Consider the following 14,517-nt stretch of genomic DNA (forward strand, 5'->3'; position numbering starts at 1 on the left):
CACTTGGTACTCTATTGAGCCTGAACCAGATCAAACCGCACAACGAGTTTACTCATGGTGCAAGTACCAACTCCCATCATGCATTGCAGAGTGGCCATTACTCAAGATTTGCAAGAGGGTCTAGGTTTTTTTTTTTGAAACTAAACGTATTTATTTGCTTTCATACAAAATACATAGTAATTATGACATATACAACATAATGAAGATATAACGAAGTAAACAACGATTGAACAGAACAGAAAATTACAGAACATTGCCAGGGGACAAATACATGTATGGAAAAAAAAAAATCTACTTTAAAGTTATAAAATGTAAATAAATCAGTGGTCTTAACAGCTTTTTTTTTTTTTTAATTTTCAGAACAAGAGTCTAGCTGTGGAAGCCGGTAGAAAATGGAGCTCCACTTCCGTTCAGACCATGTGACCTCCACTCAAACCCAGAAATACACCACTTTTATTTATTTACATCTTTAAACGTACAAAACTCTCGATGGGATGCAGCACAAAGACAAAAAGGACGAGCAAGGCTGCTTATTAACAAATTAAATATGTATGTCACTGAAAGAGAGAGAAACGACAATACACAAAAAGCGCATTTTATCAAAGTTATAGATATGTAGAAACATCTTCACATATAAGGCTTCCATTTTCCTTTGAGTCCTTTAGGAGTGGCAAAGACAAAAACAAGGCTCTTAGCTCAATGTTCAACACACAAAGGAAAGAATTTTATTTTGTATTTACGTTTATGAAGGTGGTATTTACCCATAATTATGTAACAAATTGTGAAGAGTTCCTTTGGAAAATTATGTTACTTGTTCTACATTAGTTACTTTATCAGTTTTCATTTTCAGCCAGTCTACTATGTCTTTCCACAATAGTTTGTAATTGAACACGAGTAAAAAAAAAAGCGATCATTATTTTCCTCTTCCTGAAAGCACAATCCATATGGTTAGGGTTACTTTTGAAATGTATTCCTCTACAGATTACAGAATACACTCCCAAAAAGTAATCTGTACTATAATTTGTTACATTAATCAATCTGAGTATTGTAATCCTAAAACTTGGAATAATTTCACATTTTCTTGAATTTTTATACCATATGAATGTAGCAAATCTCACCAATTTTATTACATTGTGGGGCTGAGGCTGCTTTCACTTGGAATCAATGACAGTGGATGGAGACACTGGGTTTATTTTCAGTTGAAAGATTTCACTGACAGTCACTTTTTCTTTAGTTTTCTCTGTTTTTGACTAAAGATTCTAGATTCAAAGTGTTTATTGCCATGTGTAAACAGGTTTCCCTGTACAAGGAAAATCTTATTTTGCCATTCACACTGAACGCCACAAGAGTTTAAGTATAAAAAAATTGAAGAGAATAATTAAACTAGGATGTTACACAACCAAAACAAAGCGTTAATTAAAAATGACATGCAATAGAAAAAAGCATAAAAATATAAACTAGTATTACCAAGAGAAAAAAAATTATATTTAAATGAATGTGCAACATCTGGTAATTGTGTAAATTGTCAGACACATGGCACAGAGAATGTGCAAAACTGCCTGAGACAAGTCAGATGTTAATGTGCAGAATTATCAGAAATACAGTCTGAACAGTCCAAGATAGCAGTATGACATATGATTCTATGATAAACAGTATGATATATGATAAACATATGATATATGATAATCAGCGTGATATATAAGGTGCATAAAATATCAGAGATATAATAATCCTCAACTTTAATCTGAGATTTTATGAACACCTACATGATCAGTGAATTTAATATGGGAAAATACCTGATTTACATTTAAAAAAAAAAAAAAAAAGAAGCGAAATACAGAGGATAATATTATAATGGTGATCAATCATTTTAGAAAGGTTAAATAAAAATTAATTTAGGAACTGCCACCAACGTAGTACTGGGCCTTTATGGGTTAATACACAGAGCTTTGTGTGTATACTTTATTTTTAAGTTTTTACTTGACTCAACGTATCACCCTGGTACTTGAAATATGGTGCTTGAATTTCAGTGATTCAAAATTGCTAATTTGATAAAAGCACAAGCAACTTTACACTGCAGTTTGCAGGACTTTTTTTTTTTTTTTTTTATTCAATCACTCAACAAGTGCATGTGTCCTCTGGCCTTACAACAACACTTGGGCACATGTTCAGTAATATACAACAAACATCAACTATTTTAGAAGGGTAACCTCACCCTCACATGGAAGCAACAAACTGACTGGTGTCCTCCAACAGTACTTGCTACACAACTTGCATATTACCCTTTCTGCATGGATTCTAAGGTGTGATATAACATGTGTCTCTTCCACATCTTTTGCATCAAGCTGTCATCTGCCTTTAGTGAAAACCCCCACGCTGGTCTTCCTCTGCAGCTCTGGCTTCATCTTCACATCTCCTGGACACTGTCAGATGACATCTGCGTTGTCTGTGGACATGTTGGTGTGACGATGTGGCTGCCCTTTCAGAGTTACCCAAAAGACAGGCTGGAGCCCAAGTCTGGATGAGCCTGGTCCATCTCATATGCTGGTTTACCTTGGGGAAAGCATCGGCGTTCAAATAAAGCATTGCAATTGTCAGTGGGCAGTAGTGCGTCAATTTAAAATGAATTTAAATGACAAACCATACTGTTAAAAAAATCAACATGCTTTACCTCCTCCCCAGAGTGATAATTACTTTAAAATAGTGAATTTGGCACAGATATACCAACACAAAAGTCTTATAATTGAGATGGCATCATAGTGAGTGTCTGGTGTTGTGTCAGTTTGTCATCCTTTACTATCCACTACTAGTTCTGGCTAATACACATAGACCATAGATGAACTACAGACACTTATCACAGGGTCAAGTACAGTTTCTACACATGACTTTAAGCTTATAAATACACAAATATCACTTTCTGCACTTTACTCTGACACAAATGATTAATGAACTTAATAAACCACTCACTATTGCTGTTAACCAGTCTTTTCCCTGTTTAATTACCATTTTTAATCTCTAAAACACCCTTTGAACTGTGAGCTTAAAGCATTGTATTTGAATGTATTGATACCGTACCATTTACAGTGATCTGATATCTATCCTTTAGTAACACAGTTCCTTGGTCTAGTTTGAACCAATACGCACATGTTAAAGGTCATCAACTATGGTATTAGCTTAGCAACTGCATTAGCATGGGTCCAGGTCCACACTTGTAATCAGACTCATAAACACTCATGTGTTTGACATGTCTTGGTCAGAGTGTGTGTCTTCTGTACCTCTTGTCCATGTGTGACTCTTCCTTTAGTTCATGGTAGTTTCTATCAGACACATACAACATGTTCTTTTGGACCTGAGTTCCACTGAGCAGCGTCCACCACATTAGCTCATAGCCGAACACAACTGGGCTTTAGCTTCACAACGAGTCCCCTCAGAGGGTAGTTCAGAAGAAATACTACGGTTCTATGTGTGTGTTCAATTAGAACAGTTTACCTGCAAAACACAAGATGTGGTTACTAACCGGTGCGGACTTGTTGACAGGTTCTCAGCTTTGTCACGTACTGACCGAACTGACCGCGTATGTACGACCTGCACCTACTGATGCACAAGGCACCCTCTGCTGGTCAGAGGAAATAGAGCTTTTACAACACACGAGAAGAACAGAACGGGAAGCTTACGTAGTAGGCCACTCTGCAGTTAGCACCAGGGCCGGACTGAGACTCATTTTCAGCCCTGGAATTTCATACCTCAGACCGGCCCACTTTAGATCACGACCGATTATTATTAAAATCATGCAATTATAACCTTACATGTTAGGTCTTACACACTGTTCTACAAAGCCTTCTAATTCAGTGTATTTTCTAAAATATTTCCAATTCAGCGCAAGTAAAGGTTGCTTCACAATGTGGATTTATTTCAAAAGTGAGTGCACATCGACATCTCCAACATTATTATTCCTCACAACACAACAATAACAGAATCTATATTTTTGTTCTTATAAGTGTTAACATTTTTCAAACCTTTAAAATGTTTGAAATGAAATGAAAGTATAAAAATATTAAAAATTGAAAAAATAAATAAATAAATAAAGCTTGCTGCACTTTCTAATAACTATTATTTTTGTATCCTCTGCAACAAAAGATTTCCATCACAACTTACTTGCGGTTTGTTCCATCGATGCTATTGAAAACTTTTGGTATAGTGATATTAGGGGTTTGATGAGGATGATAAGAAAAAAATAAGTGTATCCTGTGACTGAGGGCGAGCAAAGCAATCAAAGCTAACAACAGACTCATCTTCATCTGTGTCATTTCTGACTAGTGGTTCAGGGTTGTGCTGCTGAGCTGCTCCTCTGTCATCAGTAGACTCTGCTCTCCCTTTCACACTTCCTCCAGTTTCCCTAGACTCACCTGCACCTGTATCACAATAAAAAATAATATCTACAGACATTTTGACTTACTGAACTAATTAAGATATTTACATTGGCAAAATATGCAGGCTTATTTGATATTACTTTATGCTATTGCCTTTCAGTTGTGGGCTTTGTGTATTTACTATCTCACTTTTAATAATAAAAAATAAAATAGGTCAGGACTATCACTTGGGTCTAGAAAGTGGTTTTAGGAGAACTAATGCTTGCTCACACAGTCTGTTCCAACAGCTCACCTTTTCCTTCCATCCTGACAGGAACAATCCCCTCATCACTACTTGCTCCTGGCTCTGCTTCTGACACTACAGCACAGTTTAAAAATGGTCATAATTCTCAGCACAAATCTTCTATTTTGCAAAGCCTTGGTGTCAGTTTCATTCATGTAGTGCTGAATCCTGGAGCATCTCAGAGCACCTTTCATACTGAACAGGCCTACACCATACTCTTCAATGGAGCTTATTTATTAATAATCTTCCCTCTCTGAGCGGTCCTACCTGCCCACTCTGGACTTGTGGGCTCATGGCTGGTGTCTGCTGCTGGATGTTCTTTCTGACTCTGAGGAGCTACAAGACAAAGTTTCCCAGTTATGGGGCGTCGTATCATACTATTATTTAAATGACATAACGTTATGTTACACGCCACAATGCCACACAATTCACTGACTCGATGATTAACTAGCTTGAAAGGTGGTTTACCCGGTTCGTCGTCCTTATTAGTTTCCAAACGGGAGGTTGTTTTTGTGAAAAAGTTGCCGATTTTGTCACATTTGGCTGCGTTTGCTTCCAGAGCTTTCCTCTTTTTAATTCTTGTCTTCTCTACACCACCTTTGCTCTTTCTATTATCCATGTTTCATACAGCAAACACAGCTGACCATCCACAGCCTGCAGAGCACAGATGGTATATGCTCCACAGCTACAGTACAGAGCTACTAACCGTATGCAAGGACATGTTACGCCAGGTCACGGTGTGTCCGCAAAAAAAAACAGGAAGAAAACAAACAGTTTGCTAGCAGAGGGGGTGTGGCCCAGGAACAGCAGCTGCAGATTACGTGATCAACTCAGTGCTATGACTGAACACCGGCCCCCAAAAAATAAATAAATAAATAAAATATTAAATACATATTTAAAGTGAACTCTGGCCCTCGCGGCCTAAATATTATACCGGCCCACCGGGAATTTTTCCTGGTCCTACCGATTAGCCAGTCCGGGCCTGGTCAGCACCATGAGGAAAATCCGATGCGCGTTTGATCTGATTCGGGCTCAATAGCGTGCCAAGTGCGCACGGAGTGCGCTCAAAGTTCCCTGCTACCGGACACACGTAAAAATCACCTGATATATATTGAATTAAGTTTGAATATTTTGAATGAAAGCTGATATATATGGAATGAAAGCTGATATATATTGAATGAAGTTTGAATACTTTGAATGAAAGCTGATATATATTGAATGAAGTTTGAATATATTGAATGAAAGCTGATATATATTGAATGAAGTTTGAATATATTGAATGAAAGCTGATATATATGGAATGACAGCTGATATATATTGAATGAAGTTTGAATATTTTGAATGAAAGCTGATATATATTGAATGAAGTTTGAATATTTTGAATGAAAGCTGATATATATTGAATGAAGTTTGAATATTTTGAATGAAAGCTTATATATATTGAATGAAGTTTGAATATTTTGAATGAAAGCTTATATATATTGAATGAAGTTTGAATATTTTGAATGAAAGCTGATATATATTGAATGAAGTTTGAATATTTTGAATGAAAGCTGATATATATTGAATGAAGTTTGAATATATGGATTGAAAGTGTATATATATTGAATGAATTTCAGACTTTCAATCCATATATTCAGACTTTCATAATATATATATATATAATAATTTCCTAAACGGCATGCCATAATACACACACACACACATATATATATATATATATATATGTATATATATATATATATATATATATATATACACACACATATATATATATATTATATATATATAGATATATATATATATACATATATATATATATATATATATATATATATATATATATATATATATACAAATAAATAAATATTGTCACGGTAGCGATTGAGATCCAGTAGGATTCCTATCCTACTAGGACAGATAGTAATTTTAGTTTGTCCTAGGACAAACTCAATTACTATCGTCTAGGTAGGATTAGGAATCCTACTAGGACAGATTGAAATTTTAGTTTGGTCCTAGGACAAACTGGAATCCTACAAGAAATTAGGATCTGAAGATTGGAATTCCTATCTGTCCTAGGAGAATTACAATCCTACTAGGACAGATTGTAATTCTATTTGGAAGTGGGATCTGAAGATTGGAATTTCAAATCCTACAAGAAATTAGGATCTGAAGATTGGAATTCCAATCTGTCCTAGGAGAATTTACAATCCTACCAGGACAGATTGTAATTCTATTTGGAAGTGGGATCTGAAGATTGGAATTTTGGAATTTCGTCTGTCCTACGATTTCGCCATCACCATTCCAGCTGAATTATTTTCATATCTTAGATACAGTGTATGGCCCTTAGGTCAATACACATTGTAACCAGGATGCCAGCTGTCCTATCTGGTCCAACCTTATTCAATGGCCATTTGTAACTGTCATTGGTATGTAAATGAGACACATTTGTATTCAGAAATCGGTAGAATTTGAAAAACGTACCTGTAAACAACCCGTTGCCATGGCAACATACAATTTTATTATTATCTAATCGTTGCCAAGCCATTCAGAAAATGTACGATGTTAAAGTTGGCATTGGCATTTTGCTGCCCCCTGGTCTAGATGGTAGGGTTAAAAGTAAAAGAAACAACAATATTCTTACAAACCATGATTTTATTCAGAATTTACACAGACTTTGAATCTAATATTCTATAGAAACAACAATATTCTTACAAACCATGATTTTATTCAGAATTTACACAGACTTTGAATCTAATATTCTATAGAAACAACAATATTCTTACAAACCATGATTTTATTCAGAATTTACACAGACTTTGAATCTAATATTCTATAGCTAAGCTTCAAAGACTTTTTCTAAGACTTAAATGTGCTGCATACTACTCACTAGTTAAGTGACAATAACCTTAGTCTATAGTACTAACTTCAAAATTTCAAACAAGTAATACTATAGAGGTTTTGTCAGTTGTTTTTTTCTAATACTTAAAGGTGCTACATACTACTCAATAGTGACAATGAACTTAGTCTATAGCGAACTTCAAAATTTCAAACAAGTAATACTACAGAGGTTTTGTCAGTTATTTTTCTAATACTTAAATGTGCTACATACTACTCAATAGTGACACTTACGTTAGTCTACAGCTTACTTCAAAATTTCAAACAAGTAATACTACAAAGGTTTCTCCTTACACTGAAATGTAAGAAAATGTTGTACACTACTCACTAGTGTACAATAGTTGCAGACATATGTAACCCTAGTTACCCTACACACACATCTACACCTACATGGCTACACAAATAGTAGCTCTACACTCATTTGACAAAAGTAGAAGTACAGAGATTTTATCTGTAATGTCAGTATACAGGCAATATCTCTAGTCAACATGCCAAGATTGAAAGAGCGCAACTTCTAAACAGCTTACCATTTAATATCCAAAACTGGTTGACACCATTGAGTCACTAACTCATAATGGCCCTATGCAAATGTGTCCATTTACATACCAATGACATGTACATACGGCCATTGAATAAGGTTGGACCAAACGGCTGGCACCCTGGTTACAATGTGTTTTAACCTAAGGGACATATACTGTATCTAAGATATGAAAATAATTCAGCTGGAATAGTGATGGCGAAATTGTATGCTTACCTATGCTGAAATTGACTGGAATTTTGGCTGTGAAATGATTCAGTCTATTTTCCATACATTTTGATATAATCTGACATTCTCCTAATAGAATTCGAGATTGTCCTGACAGAATTCTTAAATTTTTTGCCGTAGAACAGACTGAAATTCCAATCTTCAGATCCCACTTCCAAATAGAATTACAATCTGTCCTAGTAGGATTGCAAATTCTCCTAGGACAGATTGGAATTCCAATCTTCAGATCCTAATGTCTTGTAGGATTTCAGTTTGTCCTAGGACAAACTAAAATTTCAATCTGTCCTAGTAGGATTCCTAATCCTACTAGGACAGATAGTAATTGTAGTTTGTCCTAGGACAAACTAAAATTACTATCTGTCCTAGGAATCCTACTGGATTTCAATCTCTACTGTGACATATATCTACAAGTCAGAATTCTAACTTTAATCACAGAATTCTGACTTTTTTGTCAAAATTCAGACTTTTTTCTCAGAATAATAATTAAAAAAAAAAAAAAAAAAAAAAAAAAAAAAAGGACCTGTTTTTTTCCCGTTGCCCTAATCCTCTTCCATAGATTTGAGATATTGATCGGGGCTTTGAAAATAAATAAATAAATAAATAAATATGTACACACACACACACACATATATATATATATATATATATATATATATATATATATATATATATAACTTATTTATTTGTATTATTCTCAGAATTCTGACCTTTTTCTCAGATTTTTTTCCCCTTTTTATTCAGGGAGAGTGTCACTTTCGCTTTATGAAATAGATGCAGGAGGAGTACAACAGGCTGACATAATGACAGATTTAGGTGACTTTTTATGCATCTGGGGGGTTCTGACAGAAGCCATTTTCACTATTAGATGAGCAGATGGGAGTTTTGCTTGTTGTAGAGGCAGGAGAAGTAAATGCTAAGTGGCTAACGGTTTTTACTAGGATCGTTATTGTGGATTGAAGGCCCTGTGTTCTTTATCGCTGGAAGGTAAATTTATTTTCCAGTGGAATAATAGTGTGGAATAAAATAGTGTGAAAGTGCTCAGTAAACAGGAAAAGCTATTGTAGATTTTCGTGTGTGTATCCATTTTCTTTACTCAGTAGTATGCCTACTGACACTGATACAGTTAGGCTAGTTGAAGCACAGCTCTGTATGCATTATCATTAGCTAGCTAGCACCAAGTAGAGGTCAATTCAGCAATTCATAAATTTGTCTCAGGGCATCTGATACAGTCAAAAAAATTTGATAGCCCACATTTTACCAACAGAATCACTACTTTTATGTGTCTTTGTTTAATGTAATTGAAGTAGTAATGTAGCCTATATATAGTAGCCTTTTCGGGAAAAAAAATGTCATTGTGAAGGCTGAAAATTGCTGGTTCTTGTCTGGATTTATGCATATTGCTAATATGTTAATTCTTCATTAAAAATCACGAAGACTAGAAAGGTTTAGATTTTACCCATGATATATTTCATTGCACTCATCATGCTATTTTAATATATTGAATGAATTTTAATATACATTTACAGGGAGACCCTGGGACAACTCTTGGCTGCTGTGGAGGCCAGTCTGACAACCTCTGACCTGGACACTGATGGTTTTAATCTGCAGATCTGAAGGGACCTTTGACTTTATCGACACTTGCATTGCTAAGAAAATTGAACTGATCAAAGGCCAGAAATAGTTTTCTAAAAAATAAACAATGTATTTTTTTTATTTTGATTGTTAGTTTGTTTTCATGTTATAAGCAAATCGTGTGATCTGGACTGGACACCTGACTCGCCCTCAGTAGATCTGTTTTTAAAAAAACAAAAAAAACAAAACTCAGTTAAATAGCTTTGAATTTACTTCAAATTTAATGATATTCACATTCTGTTTCTCTGCAGATATGTTCAACCATTGTTTTTGGTGTAATTGCTCACAAACATTTTAGTCAACACATCCATATATCAAAATAAATAGGAGAACCAAACTAAAGGCACTTCTTTTTCCTCCTTTACCCTCTCTCTTTCATCCCAACTGGTCAAGGCAGACGGCCATCCTCCAGGAGTCAGGGTCTGCTTGAAGTTTCTGCCTGTTAAAAGGAAGTTTTCCCTCGCCACTGTCACCAGTTACAAGTGTTTGCTCCTGGAGGATTCTGTTGGGTTTCTGTAAATTGGCTTAGAGTCTAGTTAGGGTCACGGGGGTCGCTTGGAGCCTATCCCAGCTACTTACGGGCGAAGGTGGAGAACACCCTGGACATTTCGCCAGTTCATCGCAGGGCTGAGTGTAAAAATCCCATTTCTGCAAAGTCTCCTCCAAAACATCACACTACTACAAAAAAAGAGAACATATATACATATATTAAAATTAGGTCTATGCCATATTCCTTGTTTTATAACAATGCATTGTTGGCTGTATTGTCTGTCATATTTTTTATGAACATTACCCCAAACATGTAGGTTTTTCGATGACAAAATGGACAAAAGCAGGCAGGCTGGTAAAAATACCTTAAATAACAGGCTTATGAATGCTGTACAGAAATTAATCAGTTAATTAATGGCTCAGTAGCTGTTCATGAAGTCCTTTTCCTTTCCTTTGACAATGACGATCTCTTGTTCACTCCTGGCATTGTGTATCTTCCTCAGTCATAGAAACACCCATCAGCCAGTATTTCTCCATCCTCTGAAATTAAAAGAGAGATTCTCAAAACTGTGCAAATTTTAGAGGCCCACATTAAAGTAAGCATGAAACTGATCTGTCATTTGACAAATTACAGGCATGTTATGATTAATGTATGTCACAATTACTAATTTCAAGAAGAAGTATCAGTCTACTTCAGTTAATACCACTGCAATGGGGAGCTGATCCAAGAGCAGCAGCTTTGCCAAACTATCCCCAACAGCATGTTAAGCTATAAAACAAATATTTGTTCAACATAAGCGGTGGAAGAACTAACAGTGAACTCTTTACTATGAACTTGTGAATTGCTGAATCGACCTCTACTGGGTGCTAGCTAGCTAATGATAATGAATACAGAGCTGTGCTTCAACTAGCCTAACTGTATCAATGTCAGTAGGCATACTACTGAGTAAAGAAAATGGATACACACACGAAAATCTACAATAGCTTTTCCTGTTTACTGAGCACTTTCACACTATTTTATTCCACACTATCATTCCACTGGAAAACAAATTTACCTTCCCGCAATAAAGAACACAGGACCTTCAATCCACAATAACGATCCTAGTAAAAACCGTTAGCCACTTAGCATTTTCTCCTGCCTCTACAACAAGCAAAACTCCCATCTGCTCATCTAATAGTGAAAATGGCTTCTGTCAGAACCCCCCAAATGCATAAAATGTCACCGAAATCTGTCATTATGTCAGCCTGTTGTACTCCTCCTGCATGTATGTCATAAAGCGAAAGTGACACTCTCCCTGAATAAAAAAAACAAACAAACAAAAAAAACCCACTTTTTTCAGAATTCTGACTTTTTTCTCATAATAATAATAATAACAATAATAATAATAATAACAACATATATTGGACCTTTTTTTTTCTTTACCCCAGTGGCCCTAACCCTTTTCTGTACAAATCTTAGTTATAATCAAAGTTATAAGACTCATTTTTTGATGCTGTTAATTAGGATGAACACAATTTTCTAACAGCCAAGAACCAACAGAATTGTCTGAAAGTATGAAGAAAATTAGAGAGATCAGTTTGGAACATTTTCTGACATCCAGTGACTTCTGAAGGAATTACAAAATGTATGGTGATGTATATGTATACCTTGATAAAACAAACTTTAATACGTTACTGTATACAAGATTTTTTTCCCCCCACATATTTATTAAATGGCACAGCAAACCAGTTGCCAGATACTGGGTCACAGACAATGCATACTTCTGAATATGACACAAGGATCATGTAGAGCTATTCACCAACACTACAATGTCCTATTTAAGCTTAATACTGTTGCTGTATCAAATACCAGCTGCTGCATCTCTACTTCCATCACCTATTGTAAATTCCCCTGTCATCATACCAGGGATATCAGGTTTCCCAACCTTGCTGTTTAGGGTCTTTAGACTACGATGGCCCAGAGGGGCAATAGTCCAAAAAATGATCCACTATGAGAAAAAAAAGGAACTGCATTTATTTAAAAAGAAGTATCTGAAAAATAAATTTACCCCTTAAATAAAAACACGCCTGCATAAATTTTTTTTTCTATTTTGAGAAGAGGAGAAGTGGAGCTTACTGTGGAGCTCCACTATCATGGCATTGCCCATTTAAACGATTAAATAAGGTTCCCGTGTCTGCTTAAGGTTAAGGTCCACCACAGTGCACACAAAATGATCCATCTTCACACAACTGTTCACCACAAAAAACCCCAAAACATCTTCTTTATCTCCACAAAATAGACAGTTGTCCTTCTTGAGCTCGGGTTAGTTAAGCGACTCCATTTGAGTTGTGAAAGGGTCTAACTGCAATAACTGGGCAATACCATGATAGTGGAGCTCTACAGGAAGCTCCACTTCTCCTCCCCTAAAAATAAAATAATTTCAAAACTTTTTGTAGGTAATATTCATCAAAATAATATTAAATGCCAGGCAGTTGAACAATTTAACACCATAATCACACAGTTGCTTACTCGCACTGGTATTCACAAAGTTGCAGTCAACTTTTCACATTAGCATTAGCTTAGCAACAAACCTTCACACAGTGCACACAAGGGCCATTTACCAATGAAAACTAACCCTAACCGTACCCTAAACCTAACCATTTAACACACAGACCTAACCTTAAGCAGACACGGGAACCTTATTTAATAATTTAACCACTTTGCAAACTACACTAATGTAAATATTTTTTAAATAACTTTATTTTTAGTGCACCAACCTCCACTTCTGGTAGGTTACATCCTTAGCATTAGCCACATTAGCTGAAGGCCTTCAAAATTTTCAGCCTATGCTTTTATTTTTTGTGGTGGCCTTAATTACAAAGCATGAGACCCTTCGGGTAAACAGCACCCCCCTTAACCGCAAAGTTAAAAAATTTTTCTTTCCTTTCTTTTTTTGATGAACCTTATTTAAAAAGTGAATATAAAACTTCATATGCCTACCCAGGCATATGAAGTTTTATATTTTCAAACACTTTTTAAATAAATGTACAATTTTTGATGTTGCTCAATTTTACTTTGAAACACTTTTTTGTAGAAGTCTATATTATTTGAGGAGATTTTTTATGTAAGAAATTAATACAAGTTTATTTTATGTCTTTATACAAATTTGTTTTGTTTTAAAAGTATTTTTTAGGAGATAGTTATTTTTCATGCAAGTGTATTTTTATTTAAGGGATACATTTACTTTTTCAGATACTTCTTTTTAAATAAATCACAATCTCTCTCTTTTTTTTTTAAATTTTTTTTTCTTAGAGTGGATAATTTTTGGGGCTGTTGCACCTCTGGGCCACCGTATTAGATCCCTAATACCCTGCTATTGTTGGTTTGACTGAGACTTTAAACAGAAAGTAAGCTATCACTTTAACCAGTCAGACCTGAACATATAACTCAACGGATCAGCTGAAAGGTGGGGGCTTTCCAGTTGGACTAGTGGAGGTAATTCTAAAAGGTTTTAGTTTAGTTTTCAACGACAAGCAGTAACTGTTTTTATATGGTAAACTTGTATTCTAATGTTGCGGCTGTATAAGGCGAATACCAGAGGTGATTACAGAGGTTTTTCTTACTGCTCGCAATTCAAACGAGTGACTGATTTACATTTCCTCCTCGTATTACACAACTATAGGTAGGACAGTGATTCGTCAGTAGGAGCTCAGTCTCTCTCCGTTGGCTGGTTTGTACACGTCAGCAGTTAATAAGTTGTACGAAGATGTATCGCAGCACCATCATCCTGTTCCTGGTGTGAGCGTGTTGACACTTTACACTTAGTCTGGGTGAGTAAGAACAAGCTAGCAGCTGCTAGTTAGCCTCTTTAACGCCGAAATATCACTTACCTATTTCGAAGTCCGCAGTTTCAACTCGGCTTGTTTTCCCTCCCCCCTCCTCCCCACAGGTGCCAGAAGCGAGCAGCTGGAGTGACTTTCTTTGGCAAGCTTTTCAAGTGGATCTATCGGAGGGGGGCTTAGGAGCGACCAACACAAACCGCTTGACACCAGGACGAGCGTCACGCGACCGCGGTTTGTTACTTTAGTTTCCCCCCTGC

The 14,517-nt window shown here is 35.8% G+C and overlaps 1 long non-coding RNA gene across 1 annotated transcript; it reads right to left on the minus strand.

The window, feature by feature from the left end:
* Positions 1-1,929: 1,929 nt before the first annotated feature.
* LOC115414597 (uncharacterized) lies at positions 1,930-14,421 on the minus strand. The gene is made up of 3 exons (XR_003934676.1): positions 14,309-14,421; positions 10,529-10,978; positions 1,930-2,553 (listed from the first exon to the last, which is right to left on the minus strand). It is a non-coding gene; the product is annotated as an uncharacterized LOC115414597 (long non-coding RNA).
* Between the last annotated feature and the right edge of the window lie 96 nt (positions 14,422-14,517).

The sequence above is a fragment of the Sphaeramia orbicularis genome, chromosome 24 (genome assembly GCF_902148855.1).
Source record: "Sphaeramia orbicularis chromosome 24, fSphaOr1.1, whole genome shotgun sequence".
NCBI lineage: Eukaryota > Metazoa > Chordata > Actinopteri > Kurtiformes > Apogonidae > Sphaeramia > Sphaeramia orbicularis.